The sequence below is a fragment of the Lissotriton vulgaris genome, chromosome 2_1, assembly GCF_964263255.1.
Source record: "Lissotriton vulgaris chromosome 2_1, aLisVul1.2, whole genome shotgun sequence".
In the NCBI taxonomy this organism is placed as follows: domain Eukaryota; kingdom Metazoa; phylum Chordata; class Amphibia; order Caudata; family Salamandridae; genus Lissotriton; species Lissotriton vulgaris.
The window spans coordinates 1119647952-1119669633 of NC_141687.1; positions in this window are offsets into that span (position 1 = coordinate 1119647952).

Genomic DNA, 21682 nt, shown 5'->3' on the forward strand with positions numbered 1-21682 from the left:
CGCTCGTGTAGATTTTCTACCCGAGCTGCAGGTTTTTTGCTAAGCAAGAGGCAATATTCCCAATGCAAGTGGTAGCTGGTTGCCACAAATGCCTTCATTGTGAGTTCTTGCCATGAGGTGGTCTAGTGCTCGTTTTTCTTGCTTGCACTCTCCAACTTAAAATTGGTGAGCTACATGTGAGAAAAACTGAGCCATATAGCAGTTGGTGACGTTTTTAATGAACTCCATGCGGACAACGGAGTACGGAGTGAGCAAAACTCAGTTAACTCCGCCAGCAGAGCAGAGTTTAGAAAAAACAGCCTTACTGGCTCATAAACGTAGCAAGATACCTTTTCTAATGGATGGACACTGCCCCTGAGAACTTGCTTATATGATGCCCCACACCGGATACTTTCCTTGCCCAAAGCTCAAGCTGTCAATTCCTGCCTGTAGAAAGCTGGCTCGATACAAAGTAAGGTATAATGTGCATACAGTCCAGTGGATCACTAAAGTTAGGCAGAGGCTAAAGTAGATAATATCTTACTCTCTATTTGTGGTAGTGTGGGTGAGCAGTAAGGCTTTATCAAAGAGTAGTGTTAAGCATTTATTGCACACACTCAGGCAAGAAATGATGTTGCACACTCAAAGACTGAACTTTGACCAATTTGTTTTGTATTAAAATACTATTTACTTTATTTTAATTCTAGAACCAAACCATGCCAGGTACTGGTACATGTAATAGTACTTTGAAAGAGAAATGCAGTTAAATAAATGTGAATGCAGCTGAATGCAATTGGATTGGATACAGGTAAGTCACTTGTTCATAAAACAGTTGGAATTAATTTTCAGTTACTATTGAGATTACTCTGTAAGTTGCTTTTCAGATTCGTTTTTTTTTAAATTCTTTTTTTATTATTTTCATTATTAGCGTTGCCGAACATTTCAGGTGAATTACAGTCATATTATAACACATTATTACACATTCCCATATCAGTAGTATAAACACTATGTTCACATTCTCATTTAGATCTTCAGAGTCTACAATCAATCGCCTCATATAGACCATGTTACTATCTTTAATGTTCCTCCTCCGAATTGCACTCATTTCATTTCGGCGGTGGTTCACAAATGTCTCCCCTGAATTTATTCCACGCTCGCCACACCTTGCTCCATTTCTGGGGGCAGCCCTGATTAATAAACACTGTCCTCTCAGCCACCATAGCCATGTCCATGTCCTTGCACCATGCGGCCAGAGACGGCACCTCCGCCGTCCCACACTTCTAGCAACCATTATCCCCAGCGTGTCAGATTCGTTTTTAAGTAACATTTTCTACTAAGATTGACAAAAAAGGTGAGTAAATGAGTTATTGTAAAAATACAGTTTCTTAAGGTTTAATACAATTTTCCAACTCCACACAGAAAGTTTTTCAATTCAGCTGCACTAAGGCGGCTGGGTGCAGAGTGCTGAGTCCCAATGTTTTCCAATGGGGATAGGGGGCCTCCAGTTAGTGGCTGCTCACGCGCAAGCCACAAGGTTGTGGGAACAAAGCTCCTGGAGTTAAGCTCAGGGCAAAGGGGGATCGATTTAGTAGACAATGTGCATCCATTCCGTCACATGGGCGAGCGGGTGCAGAGTGTTGATTTGGTGTCGGCTACCCTGTTTTTTCAATGGGAGTTGCTGGTTTTAGCTGCAGGCTCGGTCCAGGAAGTCTAACGGGAGGAACCAACAACTGGGCAGGTAAGTTGGAGGGCTCAGAGACGTAGTTGCACTTCAGGTTCACTTCTCCAGGGTGCGGGGCGGTCGGATGCAGGGGTGCTTTTTGAGGTTGGATTTCAACTTATCTGGTCACTCGTGCTAGGGGAGTCTCTGTGCTGAGGCTGCAGGCGACGTTGGGGAGTCCTGGAAGGATCAACCCATGGTGGACTCAGATGAAAGACCAGATCTCCTATGAATGGAGCTGCTGTTCATAGGAGATCTGGTCTTTGTGAAAGGCAGTCAATCCTCCTAGGTTTTCTGGAGGTCACTTGCTGCAGGACAAGGTGACGTTTGCCACAGGATCTCGGGAAACTGCAGACTAGCTGGTAGGGCTGGGGCAAAGTCAGTTCTTCTCTGCAATCTCCTCTGCTGGGTATCTTCATTTGTCCTTTTTCTTCATAGGTTGTGAGAATCTGCCTTCTTGGTTCAGGGATGCCCCATATATACTGTATTTAGGGGGTATTTTGGGGGTCTCGATGTCAGTAGCCAATGGGCTACTGACGTTAGAATGACTACACCCTTGGTGTACTCAACCCATGTGTGGGAGTGGGCAAATCCCTATTCCTGATTCAAGAGTGCCTGCCATTTGCAAGATGGGGTGCACTTAAGAGTGGGCTTCACCTTGTCTTCCCCACCTGAGGGGTGGGGTTTGCAGAGATGCTGCTCTAATTTTTCCCACCGGTCTTCCCTCCGAAAAGGGAGTGAGACAGGAAGGCGGGCTGCTCCTGATAGCAGAAGAGACTGGGGGTTGTGTTACAAAGGCAGCAAGGCCTTTGAAACTCCCCTGCCACAGATGGATCTTCCTGACCTGGGGGAGGCGTGACCACCTCCGTCCAGGAAAGGCTTTGTTCCTGGGACCAGGGAGCGAAGGCTCTCACCACAGGGGTCCGGAAATTTGTCTTGTGGTGTCAGGGAACCCACCAGAGGCTGGTCACTCTTCAGGGGACATCTCTAAGATGCCTGCTGAGTGCATAGTATAATAATTCCCACACTGGCATTAGTTTGCTACCAAGCTTCACAGAATTCAGTAAAGCCATTATGGTGCTGTGGAGTTCGTAATGACAAACTCTCAGACCATATAGTTTTTATGGGCTTACTGCACTTATAATGTCTAAGAATGACTTAGACACTGTAGGGGTACAGTGCTCATGCAACTGTACCCTTGCCAGTGGTATCATGCACCCAGCTAGAGGGGTGTCTTACCTATACCATAGGCAGTGGGTTGCATGCATGGCCATGTTGACTCTTCACTTTTCTCTGCACCAAACATGAAGCCTGCAATGGCAGAGTGTATACGTTAAGGTACAGAACCTCTAAGGGTGGCACAATATGTGCTGAAGTCCTTAGAGGCCTTCCCTGGTCACAGTGCCCTTGGTACTCATGGTACCTTTTGAAAGGAACGTACATATGGCCAGAGAGGTGCCAATTGGGGTTACAAAGGTACAGTTTTGGGAAAGAACACAAACCTGGGCACATCAAATCAATGTGCATCAGAAATCTGGCAAAAAGTGGGGGAGCTTATTGCAACAGAAACCCACTTTCCCACACTGCCCTAACATCATCCTCCCATTTGAGGTCTTCTCTCTTACCGAAACACTGTCAGTCAGGATTCTTTATTCGATGATTAAAAATCACCATAAAAGTACAAACATACAAAGTACACCCCCCCAACTTTTCCCCATTTAAAAAAAAAAAAAACAGTTACATTTACATGAATCCCAATGTTAATACAGACGAATCACAATATTAAAAGAGACATAACTAGCCTTTAACAGCAATCAATAAAACCTCACAATCCCCCCCCACTCTAGTAACTCTCAGACGTACCGCTACTTTAATAAAATTAATAATGCAGCACAATGTAAGGGGATCAGTCGCTTGTTGTAGAAAAATCAGAGCTTTTTGAGCACTTTTTATATTAGCTTGTTTTAAAATATCAACCAGGAATCTACGCCTGGGCTCAGAATAAAAAGAACATAACAATACAAAATGAAGGGAATCCCGCGGAGACCTATTGTCGCAACCGCAGGCTCCCGTCTGCTCAATTGTAGATGAGTACCCTAATGGTAATGCCAATAAATACGGTAAAAGATTGAGCTTAAAACGGTTCATTAAAAACCTGTCCTGAGCATTATATATCAAATACAAGTAAGGTTCCATTCCTTCTTTAATCTTTACTAGGTTATAGGCACACACTGTGGTTTTAGGCCTTTCTTGCACTGTTCTCTGTATGGCCTTGTGTGCCAGAAATGCTTTTTTTACGGTCCTTTTATGCTGTGGGGTAATTGCAGCTGGATCGGAGAATAAATTCCCAAGGCCCAGATTTTTAACCAAGCTAAGATAGGCCTAACCTTCACCAGGTCTTCAAGATAAGGTATCCCTAACTCCCTGTGTGTAATTGATGCAGCTAGGCTCTGTGGGGCTTTCAGGATGGAGCGTAGATGTTTATTCTCTTCCCGCTGCAGTTGACAAATGTTCACAAAGCCCCACACCTCTGCCCCATAGATGACCTTAGAGCAACACATAGAGTTATACAGATTCAAAACCTGTTCAGGGCACCATCTCCCCAACCTTCGCCCGTATCCTGCAATTGCCCCGTTTGTGGCATTCATCTTGCGGCAGCGTTCCTCCACCAAGCGATTAAATTTTAATGCATGTCTAATAGGAGGCCCAGATACGAGAATGATTTAACTTTCTCTATCTTGTGGCTCCCTATTGTAAATGTACATTTGTTACAGGGCTTGTTGCCGACGGCTAAAACATAGGATTTACTCAAGTTAACAGATAGGTCTAATGAGGCCATAAAAAGTACAAAACCATCAATTAAAATCTGTAAACTCCTTGGTGTACGTCCAAGAAGGACCGCGTCATCTGCGTAAAGTAACACAGGAACATGACGGGTCCCTACTCGTGGGCAATCGGTTCTCAGCTGTAGGAGATGCTGCTCCAAATTATTAATATAAAGGGAGAACAGAAACGGCGCCAAAATGCAACCTTGGCATACCCCACCCTCAATGTTACACCTAACCTGCGCTGAAGTACTGCTCTGCAATTTTCTTAAAATGTTAACGAGGCCGATCTCTATCCCCATTCTGGTCATCATGTCCCAGAGCTTGTCCCTATTTACATGGTCAAAAGCAGCTGCCAGGTCCATGAACCCCATATAAATTGATTCGTTACTGGCCTTCGTGTATTTGGCTGCTAGCATGTAAAGGTTCAGGCATTGGTCGCTCGTAGACCGGCCCATCCTGAAACCGTACTGGGTGTCTGAGATTATGTTATTTGCCTCTGTCCATTCCGACAGCCGATTTAGTATCCCCCTCCCTAAAATTTTGGCGGATACGTCAATCAGGGAGATTGGGCGATAGCATTGGGAGTCGTCTCCGCTACCCTTTTTTGTAAATAGGGACAATGATGGCCGTTGACCAGGATGGCGGCAAACCATAACGAATTTCTGTGTTAATGACTCTTGTCATTAGAGAGGTCCATAATTCCACCGAGCTTAGGAACAAGTCTGGCGGAATGCTGTCTGGACCAGGGGCTTTGTTTTTAGACAAGCCCTCAATCCGGTCCTTGATTTCCTTTAATGAAAACACTACGGGCTGGCCCTGATCAGCATTCCCGTGTTCACCTGGCGTTTCCATTTCGTGATTATATAAACCCCTATAATGAGTGATCCACATGTCAGGTGTAATGTTCGTTCCTATTTCAGGTGCCCTGTCATCCTGGAATGTGGGTCTATTAATAATCCTCCAAAATTCTGTCATGTCCCTCTTTTCCCCCGCCTCCAGTAAGTCTGCCCATCCTTCTGCTTGAAGTGCCAATTTTCTCCTACTCAGCTCACTCCTGTATTTTTTCCTACAAATTGCAACTCGGGAAGCATCCCTTGGCTTCACTTTAATACTATTTTTAAGCTCCCTCAGGGCCTTAGAGCAATCCCGGTCAAACCACCGCGGCTGACTACAGATTCTTTTTACCGGGGCGCTAGTCTTTAACAGGCCATCTACCAAACCAGCGATCTGATCCAAGGCTGTAAGTATCTGCTGCCCTTCTATTGATGTATTTAAGCATTTTTCAAAAGCTGGTTTCCCCTTTTCCATCAGTGATCTACAAAACAATTCTCCATTAATTTTGGACCACCTGAGGCGTCTGCCCTGATCAGTGACCCTCTCAGTTATCGCATCAGGCTAACTCCCTCTTGGACAAGCCCAATAGAGTACATCTAGTACCAGGGGGTTATGGTCACTGAACGGGTTCCAGTCAATCCCAACTCTAGAAATTCTATTTTTAAAAACCCTTCAGACAATAATATAATCGATATATGAGGAACATCCCCTACCCTTAAAGGTTGGTGGCAAGGTACCATCCTGCGGTATATGCATCATATCCATGGTATGCACCAGGTCTTGGTTGTGCAAAAATTTTGTTAGTGCATGGCCATCCGCTGAACGCTCAAAATGAGCCCCGTTATCCTCTGGGCAGCGTGACTAGGCCTTGTCTAGAGGGAAAAGAATCGGACAGAGATGACAATTAAGGTCCCCCATGACAAGAATATTTTGCCCAAAGCTCCCAATTTCGCCAACCGAATCCTGGCACAATCTGCAATCCCGTTCTCTTATCAGTGTGTTACAACCTCCACCCGCTCCATTGTTATAGATTTTTAATCATCGAATAAAGAATCCTGACTGACTGACTGACTACTGAAACACTGTACAGTTGAAGAGCTTAAGCTCACCCTGCACACCAGCCTCTGCGCTGTGCATAATGCTCCATCTGTGCTGCTTCCGAGAGGGCTGTTCACTCTTCATTTGTGGACAGCCCATGGCTTGAAATTAGCACAGTGGCAGGCTACATTTAAGAAACTGTGTCCATATTCAATCAGATTTAATTTTCCCTGCTACAGAGTCCATGGGTTAACCTGTGCACACACCTAAGTCTGGAATGTAATCTGCTGCTTGTTATGCCACCTCTGGATGTTCCCACAATTGGACGTGGCGCTTATGTTAATCTCTCAGCATTCAGGATTTGCAAATATTGCAAAGGAATTTTATATAGTAATGGTACAATGAGGTAGATTTACGAGATTGTCACACAGGACGGCGCAGCAAATCACATTGTGTGCTGCATTGTGTGACCGGGAAAGGGCAGGAATGCACCATATTTGAGTCAATATGGCACATTCCTGCCCTTTCTGCGCTGGCTCCCTTTTGGGAGCCTAGTGCCAATGCAGGCACCCTTACACCATGGTGCAAGGGTGCCTCTGTTGCAGGCAGGATGGTTTTTTTGTGCAGGAAGGGGCACATTTATGCACAAAAACAATCCTGAGAGGCATATTCCTCTTTCTTAGTGCGCTGCTAATGCATCACACATAGATCTCGCTTAGTGTGCTGCAGCACACATAGAAAGAAGAAATAAAAAGGAGAAATACCATTTTGTCTCTGCACTATACCTCCCGTGAGATGGGTTATCTCTTTGGTGCACTCCCAGATTTAACAATTCTGGTAAATCTAGGAATGCTTCCCAGGGCAGAGTGAGGTAACACACTGCGTCATAAATCTCACTTGAGGTTTGCATTGTGCATGCATCACTTTGCGTGATACAAACGCGAAACAATTCGGGTCATAAATATTCCCCCCTACTGCCATATATCTAGGGTGATGTTTAAAGAATTGTATTTCCTAGGCCCAGGTGACATTGTTCAGAAATACATTGCCCATCTGGTTTCCAGACCTGTTTGTGAAATCTGCCTTCAACATATAATCAGTAGCTGGTGCTTTCAAATTTGGTCATTAATTGTGAGTGTTCGGAATTCTTGAATGTTGACAAATGTTCTGCTAAACACTAGGGGGCATATTATCAAGGGGGTTTATCTCCGCTTTTTTGGCTTTAAAAGCCAAGCAAGCAGAGATAAAATTATCTCCCTATTACCTAGCTGTCACTAACACCAGTTAGCGACAGCTAGTAGGAGATAGCGACCATCTTAGGTCCCACTTTGCATGTCAGTGATATTTATCACTAATGACATGCAAAGTGGGCGTGCCAAGATGTTAGCGACTGAAAACAGTAGCTAACATCTCTATCTCGTATTACCAACTTTTGGAGATATTCGCGCTAAGCGCAAATATTTCCAAAAGCTAACACCTGCCCTGAGCAGTTCTTAGCCATGTTATCCAATGGGAGGTGGATAACATGGCTAAGAGCATTAGCTCGGTAATGCATGAATGTCGCTGACTTTTCAGCGATATTCATGCATTGCGGCGATTTTTATCGCATTTGGATTAAACCTTGGTAATACCAAGGTTTATTTGCGGTAAAAATCGCCACAGCTCAGCGGTAAAGTTTTGTCTCTAACCAAGCAATAGCGATAATTATCGCTATTGCTTGGTAATGTGCCCCTAGTTTCTTCTTGGGAGTTAATAGTTTTCCATTCTGCCTCACCCCTTTATTTGGATTTACTAGTGTGCTGTGATTCTTTGCTTTCTTTCTTTTGATAATAGATCCATCTTGTAATGATCTAGGCTTCCTTTTCTCTGTTATTGCACAATCTTCTGTGATATTTCTCAGATGTTATTATAGTCTCAGTTTCTCTCTATTAACACAGTCTTGTTTCTGGAGATTATCATATTTTTTGAATTCGTACTCTGCTATTGTTGCTTTTTGTGGGATGTATATTGAATTTAGGGGTCATTAAAAAGCATTGTTAGCGAAGTTTCAGTGAAATTTGAGTGGTTCTTTACAGAGTAGCATATGGAGATTTTTTGCAGAGAAGGGTCACATTTAGTGTTGTTTTGACCATAGGAAAGTCAACACCCTAGAAATATGTTTCTGCCACATAAGAGTAGTGGTTTAATAACTCCGTGGAATAGTCGTTTTCAGACTTTCACAGAGAAGATTAGTCCTTTGAGTATTGTCTCTTGGAGACATTTTATGTTTTTGAGGGCTTTTGATGGTTATTATGAGATTGGCACAGTGGGTGAACTATCAAAAATAGGTGGTTCACTAACACCGCTAAAAAGACCAAGGACGGTACAAAAGGGGGTGGTGATGGACGGAGCATCTGAATCAATCAAACACTCACACCCAGTCAAAAGATCTGGGTTTAATCCATCACCGTTCTTTAGCCCACTCTGCCACCCCAGTTCAGACATGGCTCTATGCAAATCAGTCTGACCCTGTGCCTCATGGGAACAGTCCAGCCCGAACTGCCAAGCCATGTCTTCCCTGGACCGGAAACAAGCTTCGGAGGACCGGTTTCTGGCCTTCCAGACGTTTTCAGCCCGGCTTGCTTGAATCCAGTGGCAAAGTGAGCAAGGGACTCATGTCTGAGCATACCCTGCCACACTTATGGCGGCCAAAAGCGGTAAAAAAGACCAAGGGGCATATTTATGAGCCGCTTTGCATCGCTCTTGCAATACGCAACGTGATGCAGGAATAATGCAACTTAAAAATTAGATTTATGGAGCCACATAAGGCCACCATGCATGGCCCCGATTGGCTTAATATATCTTGAATAATTCAATGCAGCACAATTTGCTGTGCTACATTACACTATGCCAAGGAGGCATTTCCACGGGTGCTATATTGGTGATCTAACTCAACATCCATGAATTTTGAGGCATTCCCAGAAGTGGTGGACCTGGGAATGTGCCAAAAAAGAACACTTCCCTGGTGAGGCGTAACAAGGAGAAATATCTTTTTTCCTCCTCGTTTTTATCTCTTTCCATGTGTGTTTCATTCTGCCGTACACAAAGAAAAAGGAAAAACCCTGAGGATATTTCTTTTTGTGCAGGAAGGAGCCCCTTCTTGCACCTTTGCAGCCAACCCTAGGGAAAAGGCCGAAATTGGCCATATTGATTTAAATATATTGATCTAAATACAGTACATTCCTGCCCTTTCCCTGTTACGCAGTGCAACACAGAATGGTGACTTGCTGCGCTGCCCTGTGGGACTTGACTGTAAATATGGCCTCCAGTTCCCTTGTCTCATTTTGAGAAAAGGGAAACTCAAGGGCATATTTATGAGAGCCTTGTATCCTGCTTGCAGCAAGCAATGTGGTACATCCGTGACACAAATCTCTAAGTCCGATTTTTGAAGCCACGCCAATACACTTTGCATGGCTTTGAATGGCTTAAAAAATCTGGACTAAGACAACCCAGCATAAATCGCTGCGTTGCCATGCTCTGTCTAAGGGTGGTGTTCCATGCACATTGCGGTGGGTGTTCTCAAGCAACTCCTGTGGTTTTTTAAACATTCCCAGGTTTACAAGTTCTTGTAAACCTGGGAATATGCTAAATTCTTATGTCTTCACAAGGAGGTGTAACACGGAGAATATTCATTTATTTCTCCTTGTTTTTTCCCCTTTCTTTGTGTGCTGAAGGATACAGCACACATAGAAAGAGGAAAATGCCTTGATGGATTTTTATGTGCAGGAAGGTGCACCCTCCCACGCAAAAACAATCCTGCATGTAATGAACGTTTCCTTGCACCTACGACCAAGGCTGTGTGCATTGGCGGTAGGCTGCCAAAACAGCACCAGCGCAACGAAAACGGACAGGAAGGTGTCTCATTGGATAAATATGCTGCATTCCTGCTCTTTCCTTGTGATGCAGGACAGTGCAACAAGGTGACTTGCTGTACTGCTCTGCGCCACAATAGACATAAATATGCTGCTCAGAACCTGCTGTTCTGGTGGGCAGGTGGTTCACTTGCAAGGGTCAAAAGGACTCAGGGGCTTATTTATGAGAAGCTTGCGTCACCGGACTGTCACTTTTTTGATGCTCCAGCGGCGTAAGCCTCTTTATCATATAAATGAGGCCACGCAAAGCAACTCTGCGTCGCTTTGCATAGCCTCGAAGATATGGAGTATGACAATGCAGCACATATTCCTGCATTGCCTTTATCTGCACCAAGAAGGCTTTCCATGGGTTTTGTGACGACACCCACGGATTTTGACTCTGCCCCAGAATGACTTTATATCCTAAAGCTGGGACAATATCAAAAACGTACACCTCTCCAGAAAAGGCATAATGAGGAGAAATATTATTCTTTCTCCTATTATTTTCATTTTTCAATGTGTGCTGCATTCTGCAACACACACAGAAAGAGGAAAACGCCTCTTGGGATTGTTTTTGTGCAGGAAGGTGCCCCTTCCTGCACAAAAACAATCCTACCTGCAATGGAGGCATCCTTGCGCCATGGTGGAAAGATGCCCACGTTGGCGCTAGGAAGCTAAGTGTACGCAAGCGCAGGGGGAAAGGACCGGCATGCACCGTATTTCATAAGTACAGAGCATTCCTGCCCTTTCACTACCTGTAGTGTAGCACTGCAAGGAGATACGTGGTGCTTCCCTACGCCAATTCCCCATAAATGAGGCCGCCTGTTTATTGTTATTCTTAAGTAGTGTATTCATTGAATATGTGTATCCCATTTCTCATGTAGTTTTTGGAGCTGGTTGGCTCTTGTTTCGGTAGGTTTATTGGAAAGTTATGCTTTCATAGGTTGTTTTTATTTTACGACTCGCCTAAGCTACAATAGCCTTGTAGTGTCTGGATATTTTGGTATCTGGAATTTTCTTTTAGTTACAGGAAGAATAGATCATCCACATCGTGCCAGCAGATAATCTTTAGTTTTGTTCTCTTTAACATTTTTAACATATATTTCATTGATACTTTGGCTACAAGCAAAGCTTTGTGAATGTTGCACAGCTTGCATTGCCATTGACAGTCACTATTGAGTAGACCCTACCTAAAATCACATGATAAAGTAAAATAAAACCAAGTAAAATTGCATCAACCGAGCAGCTAAAAGTTAATGAAATGTTGTTGGAAAATATGTTTTTCTTTCTGCCTTGAACTGAAGCAGTTCCTGGTTGCAAAGCACACTGATGCTATTAACGGTTATTGTGCTGTTGAATATAAAAAAAGAAAATAAAAACAAGTAGGGCTCACCTTTACACAGTAAGTGTCAAGCTGTTGTCTCTGACATGGTTAGGGAAGTATTGTTTAAAAAAAGTAAAACAAATAAATAAAAAAACAATCAAAATACAGGAAGAAAAGCAAACACATATCTATAGTATCTCAAAATTGTATTATGGAGTCAATATTTCAAATTTGAATGAATGGCATGATTCTTTTTACAATATTTTTCACTTAAGAAACTCTGAACAGAATGTTATAAGAATAACACATTGTCAGAATGGAAAGGATAAGTCACGCTAAACACACCTTTTGCCTGAGATGCAAGGGAAATGAGTGCAGAAGATGGCATTCCCCAGCACCATAAAAGCTTTTATGTACCAAAGCGGTATGTTACTCCTACAACGCAACTTTTACGTAGCATTCCGTTACAACGCAGATTTTACAACGCGGGATCCATTACATCGGATGTCATTACAATGCATGGCATTACATCGCAGATGCTATTACAACGCATACTATTACATCGTAAGTATTGGTAAGTATTTAATTTTTTTTTATTTTATTTAATATTATTTAATTGATTTAATTATTATTAATAATAAAAAAAAAAATATTTTTGTTTTTAAATATTATAAATTAAATATATTAATTTAAGTGATTTTTTAAATAAGTATGAGTATAGGAGTATATGTTTTGGGGTACTGAGGTATATGTTTTGGGGTGTTTGGGTATTTATAGGTTTTAGGGCATGGTTTGGGTTTTGGGGTACAGGGGTGTTTTTAGGTTTTAGGATAGGGTTTGGGTTTTGGGGTACAGGGGTGTTTTTAGGTTTTAGGGCAGGGTTTGGGTTTTGGGGTACAGGGGTGTTTTTAGGTTTTAGGGCAGGCTTTGGGTTTTGGGGTACAGGGGTGTTTTTAGGTTTTAGGGCAGGGTTTGGGTTTTGGGGTACAGGGGTGTTTTTAGGTTTTAGGGTAGGGTTTGGGTTTTGGGGTACAGGGGTGTTTTTAGGTTTTAGGGTAGGGTTTGGGTTTTGGGGTACAGGGGTGTTTTTAGGTTTTAGGGCAGGGTTTGGGTTTTGGGGTACAGGGGTGTTTTTAGGTTTTAGGGCAGGGTTTGGGTTTTGGGGTACAGGGGTGTTTTTAGGTTTTAGGGCAGGGTTTGGGTTTTGGGGTACAGGGGTGTTTTTAGGTTTTAGGGCAGGGTTTGGGTTTTGGGGTACAGGGGTGTTTTTAGGTTTTAGGGCAGGGTTTGGGTTTTGGGGTACAGGGGTGTTTTAGGTTTTAGGGCAGGGTTTGGGTTTTGGGGTACAGGGGTGTTTTTAGGTTTTAGGGTAGGGTTTGGGTTTTGGGGTACAGGGGTGTTTTTTGGTTTTAGGGCAGGGTTTGGGTTTTGGGGTACAGGGGTGTTTTTAGGTTTTAGGGCAGGGTTTGGGTTTTGGGGTACAGGGGTGTTTTTAGGTTTTAGGGTAGGGTTTGGGTTTTTGGGTACAGGGGTGTTTTTAGGTTTTAGGGCAGGGTTTGGGTTTTGGGGTACAGGGGTGTTTTTAGGTTTTAGGGTAGGGTTTGGGTTTTGGGGTACAGGGGTGTTTTTAGGTTTTAGGGCAGGGTTTGGGTTTTGGGGTACAGGGGTGTTTTTAGGTTTAAGGGCAGGGTTTGGGTTTAGGGATAATTAAATTATATTTACCATTTTAAAATATATTTAATAAATTAAATTAATTATTTTACATTAATTACATTTTTTAATTAAATTAATTAAATTAAATAAATTAATATTTTTAATTTAATTTAATTTCATTATATAAAATATGTACATTAAACTAATTACTTTTTTTTAATTAATTTAAATTAATTACAATTTTTAATAAAATTACATTTATTAAATAGATATTATTTTATTAAATTAAATTAATGACAATTTTTAAATGTCTTTTAATTAAATTATTTAAAAAAAATTAATTACAATAAACTAAATAACATTTTTAAAAAAAGGGATACTTACCTATACTTACGATGTAATGCCATGCGTTGTAATAGCATCTGCGATGTAATGCCATGCATTGTATTGACATCCGTTGTAATGGATCCCGCGTTGTAAAATCTGCGTTGTAACGGAATGCGTTGTAACACAACGCGTTGTACTGACACCAATCCACCAAAGCATGTGCTTTATTGTGTAATATGTTGACTGCAGGAAACTAAACAAGAACAACCCTTAAAGTCTACTCTTCGGCTATACCCCCCAAAAATATCCCTGCTGCTGTGCTTTTACAGACAAGTTGGCAAGGGTAGGGGGCAAGAAAGTGCAGGGTGGGATTTTAAAGGTGAAATAACACATGATGGATGCATCTAGAAAATGCATGCACTCTTATAGAGTGCGGAATAAAAAATAAAAAGGTAGTTACTTAAATGTGAGCAGTTGAAGGATCCAAGTAAGCCAATCAAAACGATCATAAAGAGACTGTGTTCTGGGTATGGGACAAACACAGGAAGAGGGAGCCAAGCCCATGTCATTAAATAAGAAGCAGGCAAATGAGAGTGACAATGGTGTTGTACTACTGACTATCAAGCCCAAGAACATCAACATATGTGAATATTATAGACAGAATATTGAGGGATGGGGCGTGGTTTATGCACCATACAAGATGGCGGCATTTCCTTGAGCTCCGTTACAGCGCAAAGCTCTTCTGTGTTAAATAGTCACTTTTGCTTTTACTGCCGAAACCTTTCCATATGCTGGCCATGATTCCTGCGGCATTTTGATCCAGTATTTACCTTGTTGGAGCTCCTTCTTCATTTTGGAGCCATGGCAGAGAGGTCCCTGTCAGACCTGAGTGGCCACCATTTTATTAGGGTGCCGCTCACTCCATTGGCTTTCCGATGTGGCACTTCACTCTCTGCTCATCATATGCCCTGATATATGTATCTCTGGAAATCACAAATTTGCGCTGCAGTTGCCCTCTCACACATGTTTTAATAAAGCTTTTTCTTTTCATTTATAATCTGCATATGTGACGTACTATTTTCTCAATGAGCAGCCATAATATTGTATGCGTGCCAGCTGTTCCTCACAATTTTATTTTCCACATGTCACCCTCATTTCCAGTGGCACTCTTCCTAATATACATTACAATAGAGGGACTTTCTTTGTCTGCATTTTTATTCTTTCTCCCTTTTATCATTGCCTCATTTTTATACTACAGCCCTTATATTGCTGTGCTGGACTAAATATTACCAGGCGTCTTCTCTGGTACTCCGACTATGCTAATAAACTCAACTTTCTGCAGCTATCAAATATCTATATCTTATAAGTTGCCACACGTCGTTTTATTTTACCAACATATTTTTACAATCTGTCATTACTGTGTATGGGCAAGATTAAATCTCACCAGAAGATCGTCAACAGATCTTACCCACTGCAAGAAACATCTGAAAACATGGCCTTTTAAGAGCTAAGCGCCTACTAGGGCTGCCATGTGTGAACTGTTAGTACCGGGAAACTCCTTTTTGAGTAGCTGTGCACTTTATAAGTACAGGTCATTCATTTATTCATTCAAGATTCCACATAGTTCTATGCATTATGTTAAGATGACCAGCGATCTTCTTGCTACTTCCAAAGCCTTTACCCCTGGCACAAAACCTAAAAGGGCAAAACATTATCCTCCATCACCCATTATGTCTTCTCATAATCCTTTTTTGGATACTATACTTGATGAGGTGAGGGGCCCAAAACCTTTTATGAGTGCCACTAAAGAAACACTTTCATAAATTGAGGATCCCTCCAACCTCACTCTACTAGGCCCAAAGGGCATTGTAATGCTATTTCTGGAATTCACTGACTTGATGTGTGTCTTGAAGGCAGGCAAAGAAAAATGTTGTCTTGTCTGGTCCCAATATTTTCATCTCTCAAGTCCTCCCCAATGCCACAAATGCTTGAAGAAGAGAATTCCTTGCTCTTTGATGTCATGAGACAGTGGAATATTCACTATGTCATTCTGCATCCTTGTCTATGTACTATTACCTATGAAGTCACTTCACAATCCTTTGTTGACCCTGCTAAACTAAAATTGTTCATTCAAAATATCTTATCTCATTCTATGAATACTACTGTTCTTAATAAATCTGTTACATGCATGTTCTTCTCATCTTAAAAAAAACCAATTCTTTTCTCAGTCTCTTTGCTGTTACTATTTTAGGTGCTGACACATCTCATGCTCATTTTCCAAGTTTTTTGCTTCAGATCTGGATCTCTTTCCTTGATCTATCTCTTTGCCTTACTGGCCATTTTCTATCTCTTCTTCCTGCTCTCTTACTCTTTTCCTTGTTAGGTCTCGCCTGAGCCAGCGCATGCGCTGCACTGGTGAGACTTTAGTAAGGGCTCCAAAAATGCTACCACTGTGGCGATGAGCTTGCTCTTATGCGCGGGCGTGCACTTACAAACAGATGCTGCTTTCACTTTTCTGCTTTCACTTTCGGCGCCAAGCGCGCAACGCTGCATATGCTTTCACTTTTGGCACCGCCGCGCGACGCTGCAACTCACAAAGTAATCTTCTATTTGTGGATGTCTTAGGGCAGAAAACAATGACCAACATCTGGTGTTTTTCTTTAGAAAACTGTCTTCATATCATTTTTATACCCTTCCATAAGTTCGCTTGCATCACTGTGTATGTAGTTTTAATCTCTGGTTCCAATCCTTCCTTGCCAGCTGGCACGACTTCAGACAGCACAGTTTAACGTACTTCAGTGGTATCTGGGGATTTGTACGCTATTTGCACTTGCTTCCTTTCCCACTCTACACTTGCTTTATTTCTTTAGTATTGTGTCTCACAGGTGCAGCTGGTGTTTTGTTTATGGAAATGTCATATTTCCTGCTTTGAAAAGTGGTTTTCAGTTAAACAACAAACACTATCATTTACTTGAGCATCATTTTCCTATGACTCTGTTCACTTCTAAAGTGGAGAGCCATGTTACTTCAGCTGAGCTTAGAGCCTATCTTTTGTATCGGTGGCTAAACCTGTACACACAGAACGGGTCTCCTGTTGGTGTCCATCAGGGGTCAGTCCCTTTGGGTGCTGTTGGAGCTGACAGGTCTATGGCCCATTTAGTTAACAGACTCATTTTAAGAAGTTTAACTTTGTTGACTCATTGTTGAGGGTCTCGGAGCGCTCCCTCTCCGTTCTAAGGAATTAACTTTGTATATTTTAATTGACAGCTCTGGTTTAAAATAAGTTTCTTAAAGCAATGTGTCTATTAAAACATCAAAGCACACAATACCTTATCAGTCACTTAGAATAACGACACAAAGCTCAATGCTGCAATTAATGTACACAAACATCATTACATGTTCACACCACTTCAGGCTACCCTTTCCCTTTAAAAGCACATTTCTCACATAAAAGGTTGATATTCATGCCCTAAAGCACCAACCAATGTAGATTGGTACCAGGCCGAAGCTAGGGAGAGAAGCTGCATGCCCGACGGGTACCTCCCAAATGCTTGGTTAAAAGGGCAGCTCTGTGCGTTCCTGTAGACTCCACATAAACCTCTGTCACTTATGGCCCATGTGCCTGCCAGCCCAAAGCACCAGTGCATCCGAGGCCCTCTGAGGGAGTTTCTTCATTTCTGTCTGCAGGCTTGGCCTCTGAAGCTTCTGGCAGAACTGTACCCGCACTGCCACACCTCCTGAGAATGATGGCTGGTGCATTCCTCGGTGGCAGGTTCGCTGCTGAGGCATGAATGCAGAGTGCAGACACAGGAATGTGGTGGCAGACAAAATACAAGTTAAGTAGGTTTTCTATTCTTAACATTGGTTGGTACAGTAAAGGTTTAGAAATTCATAGCTTCGTAAATGAGTCATGACTTGTGTAATATCCTGTCCATTAATGCGAAAGGGCTGCTAAATAAACAGAAATACGGAGCCCTTTTGAAATGGGCAATTTCCTTTAAACCCCATGTAGTCTTTCTCCAGGAGACGCACCTGAAATCAAACTCTCCAAGGTTGTTTCTACCTAGATACTTCTCCTACGGGTTTTTTTCCTCAGCTGGGGTCGCCCAGAGGGGCGTCGCTATTTATTTTTCAAGGAATCTACCCTGGGAAATTTTGCGAATGCAAAGAGACTCTAAAGGTAGATGGCTTTGGGTTGCAGTAAAATTGTTGGGAAAGGTATTCAACTTTGTAAATTATTATGGCCCAATTTTTGATGACACCTCTGCCCTGACTGAAATTAGTGAAATACTAAGGGGCACTGCAGGGCAAATTATAGTGGGTGGTGATTTCAATTACATCCAGGATTTAAAGAGGGATACCTCTAACAAGAATAAGAAACAACTAAAACCAAAGACTAAAGGGGTGTTAGAGGCTTTCATGTCAGGATATCAATTGCGGGACTCCTGGCGCTCCCTAAACCCCCATCTAGAGGCCTACACATGCTATTCTAATAGGTTCCATACAGCCTCTAGAATAGATTGCTTTTTATCCTCTAGATCGCTTCAAATTTCCAACGCATTGATAGGCTGCAATCCCTTTTCAGATCATGGGAGGATTGAGGTGGAACTAACACTATAGGGTTCGACAGGGGAACGATCTAGGTGGCAGTTGGATCATACCCTTTTACAGAACATGACATGAGCATTCCGAAAGTCCCTGAAAACACATCTCTTCCCCATATAATGCCCCATTGGTGCCTAGCCTCTAAGTTCCATGATTTATCAGCGCCGGGACGCCCCGTTGGGGCAGCTGTTGCGCTTTACAAAATACACAAATAAATAAATAATAATAATGGGTTGAGGGTTTCAAAGAATGGATAAAGGAATTTTTTCTAGTAAATAAGGACTCAGCAGAGCCTTTTGCAGTATGGGGGGCATTCAAAGCAGCAGCCCGGGGACAGATTATAGCATTTTCTTGCAATAAAGCAAAGGATCGAAAAAGTAAAATATCTGCCCTTCAGTGTGCTGCTGAGAATGAGTACGCATTGAAACTGAATCAAAAACCTAATAACTGGGAACAAGCTAAAACATCGCTTAGGGACTTCTTCATCCTCGAAGAGATAAATAGCTCAAAAGCCTTTCAACAAAATCTATACGAAGACAGTCAACTCATGGGTAAGCTGCTGGCAAATTCGATCAGGAAAAAACAAGAGTCTTCCATCATTGTAAAAATCAAAGACCCATTAGGTGTAATAGATACTCGCAGTGAGGGAATTGCGAAAATATTCCTTGATCATTACGAGAGAATATACTCTACTGATATTCAAGTGGAGGAAAAATTGATCAGGGAATATTTTGATAATTTGAATATCCCCCAAATTTCCAATTTCAGATCTAATCAAATAGGCTGCGATATAAGTCATCTGAAAATCCAGAATAGTATAAAAGCCACAGCGGGAGCAAAGGCTTCAGGGATAGATGGATTCCCAATCGAATTCTATAAGGTTTTTTTGAAGGAATTGGTAGATCCTTTGAAAAATGTATTTAATTATATTAGATTAGGTGGTAGGGTTCCCTCTGAGTTTAAAGAGTCCACAATTATTAGTTTTGTTAAGAAAGGCAAGAATCCGGAGGACGTAAATTCCTATAGACCAATTAGTCTATTAAACTCTGACTTTAAGGTTTTTATGAAAATTTGGGCTCAAAGATTTGTGTTGGCTGCCCAGGAGGTAATACATCAAGACCAAACGGGTTTTATAGCCGGTCGCTGTATGGCTGCCAACACAGAATATTTAATACAGGCGATAGATTATTTTAATATTAATTCAATTTCTGCATGCATTCTTATGATTGATGCAGAAAAAGCATTTGATTTAGTCAACTGGTCAACGTTATTTTTCTCCCTGGGTTATTTTGGATTCCCCGCCCCTATTATTAGCATGCTACAAAATATTTATGAAGGGGCTTCAGCCCAGGTGATAATAAACGCCAAGCAAGCAGGGAAGATTAAAATAAATCGGGGCACAAGGCAAGGTTGTCCCTTATCACCCCTGCTTTTCACCTTTTTTATCGAACCCCTGGTAATAAAAATAAGAAATAATGATGCAATATCTTCCCCAATTGCAGGAATGTCGAAGTTAAAATTTATTCGCGAACGACATTATCCTGTATATTGCTCCTGATACAGAAAATATTTTACATCTTACTAAAGAGCTTCAGGAATATGAGAAGATAGGGGGCTATAAAATCAACGAGAAAAAAACGGAAGTTCTTATTTTAAATTCAAATTTAGACTTTCTTCCACTAGATCTTCAGTTTCAAGCAGAGAAAAGGGACCCAATAAGATATTTAGGGATATATGTGACCAGAGACTATCAAGAACTTTTTCAATTGAATTACATAAAAACAAAGATTAAAATCAAGAGCCTCTTAGAACAATGGGATATACTGCCCTTATCATTGATTGGCAGAGTGGCTTTGATTAAGATGAACATACTACCTCTGCTTTTATTTTTGTTTAGTAATATTCCAATCAAAATCAATATGGCCTTTTTCTACGAATTAGAATCCATGATGAGAAGATTTATTTGGAACAAAAAGGCGAACAGAGTGAAACTCGCGGTGATACAACTTCCTGTTAACCAAGGCGGGCTTGCTCTTCCCCATTTTAATACATACTACGAAGCAGCTTTTTTCGATATAATGGCAGGATTACTAAAGGCTAGACAGACAAGAGACAACTTTTTTTTAAATAGAATGCTTGAGGAATCAGGCTCTCAAATTTTTATTTTCTTAAAAACTGCAAAGCTTCCAAAGAGAACACGATATAAGACACTGGTGGGGTATTCATCGAGATTACGGCTTCTATTTGAAAAACACGGTTCAGATGGATCCATTTATTTGAAACTGTCAGAATGTACTAAATTGGGTCTTATGATTTCTTCAAGTCATCTGATAGAATGGGAATTGGCCGGATTTGGTGAAATAAGGCACCTTCTCACTCAAAGTACGATAATTAGCTGGCAAAAGGTTAGAGATAGAACGCATCCGAGGCAGCTCATGTTTTTCCAATATTTGCAATTGATCTATTTTATAAGAAAAGAAGTAGGAAGTCTAGATACAACACCCAATGCTTTGTTAACAGCGTTATATGGGGAGAAACATAAGGGTATTGCATTCTGGTATAAAAAGCTACTACCTTCTGGATCATCTACTATAATAACTAAACACTTGGAGAAAATAAGTCTTACATTACAGTGTGAATTGTCAGATAAAGACTGGGAGACAATATGTTATTTAGGAAACAGAACACTTCGAGCAGCTAACTATAAGAGAATGTCCTTTCTTTCTCGTTGGTTGGCATATTATACCCCGGAGGCTCTACAGAGAATGTTCCCTGAATGTGAGAATAAATGTTTTAGATGCAAAACCAGGGGACAGGGTGGTTGGTATCATATTTTTTTCTCATGTCCAAAGTTAGAGCCCTTCTGGAAGGAAATTTTCGCAGATTTGGAGATAGCAACTGGGAAAACTCTTCTTCCAGAAGCAGAAGTGGCTCTTTTTGGCATTGCTAAAGAAAGGAACAGGTTCAATGAATCTGAAGTTTTTATTTTTATTTCCACTGCTGTGGCACGGTCCCTGATCTTGCAAAATTGGAAATCTATGGTGAGTCCTTGTCATGTTAAATGGGTCAATAAAATGAGAAGAACATATAATTTTGAGAGAGCCTATGCAGGTAGAGTGGGTGCAATTGCAAGATTTGAAAGGAATTGGAATTATTTTAACATGCTTGAACTGTTAAAAGGAAGGTGATTGTTATATTTTAGCTAATTACATGATGGTATTATTATTTGTGCTATTATACATCGGCACTTTATTGCATAAGTCACTTTATATAGGTCAAATTTATATTATATTTTAGTTAATTGAAAGATGGTATTACATTTGCAATTGAGGGAGAGGGGGAGGGAAAAAAAGAAAAGAAAAAAAGTTTTTGTACGTCATTATATTTACACTTCATGAAATGTATTACTATTTGTGATATTATACATCGGCACTTTATTGCATTAGTCACTTTATATAGGCCAAAATTTAGCACGCAATAACAC